Raw genomic sequence first — 4,739 nt, forward strand, 5'->3', positions numbered from 1 at the left:
CATTGATAACCTCTGCCAAATCAGTTATTAATTAGTTATTAGTTATTAGTTATTAATTTGGGGACCAGGAAAAGATGATTTTCCCAATTCTGTTTTTTCTTCTACATTTATTAGATGACATTCTTCTGTAACAAAGAGTTTTCCTTCCTTGATATCCTTTGCCCACTTTCATTTTAATTACAAAAAATTTTGAAACATACCACTGTGGTCACCACAGAAATGCACCTTTCCAATCTCCCATTGTGGGGAGTATAACTGACTGACAAGCCCAGCTGCTGCCCTTTGGGGTTTTTTTGTTTGTTTTTGTTTTAAGTAAAGTCTGTACCTAGTGTGGGGCTTGAACCCATGACTCTGAGATCACCAGCTGTATGCTCTACCGACTGAGTGAGCCAGGCACTCTTTTATTTTGATTTTGTTATTACTTTTTTTTTTTTAAGATTTTATTTATTTATTTGACAGACAGAGATCACAAGTAGGCAGAGAGGCAGGCAGAGAGAGAGGAGGAAGCAGACTCCCCGCTGAGCAGAGAGCCTGATATGGGGCTCGATCCCAGAATCCTGGGATCATGACCCAAGCCGAAGGCAGAGGCTTTAAACCACTGAGCCACCCAGGCGCCCCAATTTTGTTATTACTTTTATTCGTTTTTCCTTTTTTAAACAGTCATGAGGTTTTCTTTTGTTTCTTTTTTACACTTATCCTGCCATGAATTTGTAGGGAATGGGTTCCAGCAGCTCAGGCTCCTTTCCATTGGTTCTCACAAAGTGTGCTTCTCTGGGTGGAGCTTTCTAGACCTTGAGTTGAACCCAAGCATCTTTCTCTTTGGCTTCCTTCTTTTTCTGATCATTTTCCTTCACGTGCTTCAGGAAGCCATCTCAGCTCTTTGAGTGCTTGATATGCTCAATACTTACATTAATTCTCTTGGCAAGAGTCCTGCCTTTAACTTGTTTGTTTACAACAATGCCAAGAACATGCTGGGTAACACCACAGACCCTTCCAGTGTTGCCATGGTAACATTTGTGGGGCATTCATTTTTGAACAGTGCCCATTCCCTTGATGTCTACAACATGACCTTTCTTATAGGTCTGTATGTATGTAGCTAAAGGAACAACTCCATGTTTTTTAAAAGGTGGAGAGAACATAGTGGGTGTCTCTCTTCTTTCCCTTTGTGTTGGTCATTTTGTCAAATTACTGGGAGATGGCGGTCCAGCTGAAAGGAATTACTTTTATTAGTTTATTTTTATATCAGCTGCTGCCTTGTGAAAGCACTTCCGAAGTTATGCCAAAGTCAGGCTTCCAAATGTTGATTCCAACCAGTGAGGAGGCATGGCAAGGACACTGTTCCTGCAAGCCAGTGACTCCTTGACGGGTGACCTTGGCTCCTCACTGGCCTGGCCAAAACTTCCTTAGAACTGTACTTCAGTCCAAGTCTCTTCCTACCCACCCCTACTTTCTCCCACTTCTTCCCAGGTGCCAGACCCGCATCATGGTCCCCTCCAGGCATCTCCCTAATACATTTCTTGCATGTTTAACCCCATCCTGGCTTCTTAGTGGACCAAGCTAACACAATCACAAAAACAGGAGTAAATCAAACACATACATACACTTTATATAATAATAACAATGTGTGAATCTGCCACCCTGGCTATGAAGTGGGAAATTATCTATACCTGTCCTTCCACTCATTCACTTCAAAGTGAACCACTGTCCTAAATTTTATATAATCATTCCTTCCCTTTTTTGTTTAGTAACTGACAGATATACTCCCAAGCAAGTCATGGTTAATTCTGTCCATTCTGAAATTTTATATAATGGAATTCTTTTTTTTTTTTCTCCAAGATTTATTTAAGAGTGAGCACACCCATGCACAAAGGTGGGGGGAGTGGGGGGAGAAAATCAGTCCCCTGCTTAGCAGGGAGCCCCACATAGGGCTTGATCTCACAACCCTTAGATCATGACCTGATCAAGACTCCATTGCTCAACCAACCGAGCCACCCAGGTGCTCCATAAATAGAATTCTACTTTGGGTATTCTATGAGTTATTACTCACTCAACACCACAACCCATCAACACAACATTCAGATGTGTGCAACCATAGTTAAAGTCAGCTGACTTCAATGTTTGTGTGGTTCTGACTGTATATTCTTTTGTAGTAGTAAGTTATATACTCTGGACACTAATCTTTTGCTAATCATATGTGTTGCAAATATCATTTGAGGCTTGACTTTTCACTCTTTGTGACATCTCCAAGGAACAGAAGCAATCACAGATATCTATCTTTTCCTCTATTAAGTTTTAAGAGATTCTTCCCTATTTTAAGACCTTGATATTCCCCTGTATTGACTATGAAATGTTTCATTTTGCTTTTTATATTTTAATCTTTTATGTACCTGAAATTGATTTTTAACATGGCATGAAATAAAAATCTAATTTCTTTTTTTAAATTGAAATATAATTTAGAGCTGTAATATTTGCCTTTTACAGTTCTAAGAGTTTCAACAAATTCAACTGGGTAACCAACACCACCATAAATATATAGAATTATTCTTTTCCTTTGTAGTCAACCTCTTCCTCTATTCTCAGTTCCTAAGAACCACTGATCTATTTTTTTTGTCCCTTGAGTTCTGTCTTTTCAAATAGTTCTTATAAATGGAATCATACAGTATATAGCATTTTGAGTCTGGCTTCCTCCACTCTGTAAAATGCATTTGAGATTCATCCATGTTGTATAAATCAGGAGATCTTTTTTTTATTGCTGAGTAGTATTTCACTGAGTGGTTGTACCATAATGTATCTATCCCTTCATCCACTGAAAGATATTTAAATTGTTGCCAGGTTTTGCTGATTCCTACCAGCCCCATAGGAAGATTCCTGTTCTGCATCCTCACCAGCTTACTAATTTGAAATATCAAAAAATATAAAAAAAAGACAACAGTCTTTTAAAAGAGCCTTTCTAACGTGCGTCCAGTGGTATCTCATTGTGGTTTTGATTTGTGTTTCCCTTAAGACTCCTAATGGTAAGCATCTTTTCATGGGTTTATTTTCTGTTTACATCTCTCTCTTTTTGGGGGGGGGTAGGGGCAGAGGGAGCGAGAGCATCTTGAGCAGGTTCCACACCCAGTGCAGAGTCTGATGGGGTTGATTTCACAACCCTGAGATCATGACCTGAGCCCAATCAAGAGTTGGATGCTTAACCAACAGAGACACCCAGGTACCCCTGCATTCTGTATCTTCTTTGAGGAAATGTTTGCTGTTTAAAAATTGGGTAGCCTGTATTATTACAGGATCATAACAGTTCTTTACATATTCTTAATTAAAGTCCTTTAGGAGATGGTGGTTTACAAATATTTTTTCCCACTTTGTGGCTTGTATTTTCATTTTCTTAACCATCTTATTTGGTCCTAATTTTATGAAGTCTATTGGATTACTTTTTAAGGATCATGATGCTTTTTGCATCCTAAGAATTCTTTACCTAACCTAAAGTCACAAAATTTTCTTTTATAAGTTTTATAGTCTTCACTTTCACTTTAGGTCTATGATTCATTATAGCTCAACTTTTTTTTTCACATGCTAAGAGATCAAATTTTTTTTTAACAATAAAATATCACCATTCTGAAATATCTCATAGAAAGTTATAGTTAACATTTCAGTTCCTTGATTCAAGCTTCTTCAATGATGACTAAAGAGAATGTTGGTATTTTCTCCCATCTACCATCATGAAAAAAAATTTTTTTTGAAGTAAGCATTACCCCCAACGTGGCACTTGAATTCATGACCCTGAGATCAAGAGTCACATGTTCTACCCACTGAGCCAGCCAGGCACCCCTGAACTTTATTTTTTAACCAGGATATATGCTAAGATTCACATCAAACAATCTACCCTTTAGCCAATCTCCTTGGTGCACGCAAACTATCAGATAGGATATTTCCAAGTGCAGAGAAAATCTTGATTCTAGACATAAAAACGCTTGATGTTACTAAGTTGAAAATAGGAATCTCAAAAATGACTAATAAGACAGACTCACTTTATTTTTTAAATTTCAATGCAAATATCATTGTAGCTAAATCCTTTTTCTCAAAATTACTGTTTATTCAATGAATGCATTTGAAAAATAAACCCCCAGGAGAGCTATTTCAGGATCAGACTCATTCTGATACGGGTTCAGGAAGAAGCTTTCGCCTTTAGCAATGTCTGCCTGCTGGTCTGTCCATAGCAAGGCCGGCTGACATGGCAATGTACTGCACGCAAGCCTTCCCTCTTCCTACCAACCCGTCTTTTGAAGAGAATTCTGTGTTTGCGTGTACACACACATGCGCTTGTGTCTGTCCACATGTGTACCTGAAGACACGTAATGGAAATGAGAAGTTTCTTCCTCTTTATGCCTGCCCCAGGGAGCCAGCCCTCAGGCAGGTGATCACGGTTGAAGAGGCTGCTGTCTAAAAGGCCTCTTGCTGATCAGGATACCGCCTCTTGGTCCAGCAGTTGGCCTGCAGCCTTTGTCTACAAATAGCAGCCCTACTCGGCCCCGCTAATGCCGTACTTCTGGTCAGCCCTTCCTGGCAAGTGTCTTCAAAGCGTAGTGTGACTTCCAGTTTGAAATGATAACCCTCGCGGGTGGCAAGCAGCACTCAACGCGCTTCTTCGCAGAATCCCACAAATAAACATTCCCATGGAAAAGTGATATTTCCACGCTTTACATATTGGATTTAATAAGGGGTTAGTGTCAAAGTCACACACAGAA

At 39.3% G+C, this 4,739-nt stretch overlaps 1 pseudogene; it reads right to left on the bottom strand.

The window, feature by feature from the left end:
• Positions 1-692: 692 nt before the first annotated feature.
• On the bottom strand, positions 693-1,176 carry LOC111147289 (annotated as a pseudogene).
• Between the last annotated feature and the right edge of the window lie 3,563 nt (positions 1,177-4,739).

This window comes from Enhydra lutris, unplaced genomic scaffold (assembly GCF_002288905.1).
Source record: "Enhydra lutris kenyoni isolate GAN:26980312 unplaced genomic scaffold, ASM228890v2 scaffoldscaffold16, whole genome shotgun sequence".
Taxonomy (NCBI): Eukaryota; Metazoa; Chordata; class Mammalia; order Carnivora; family Mustelidae; genus Enhydra; species Enhydra lutris.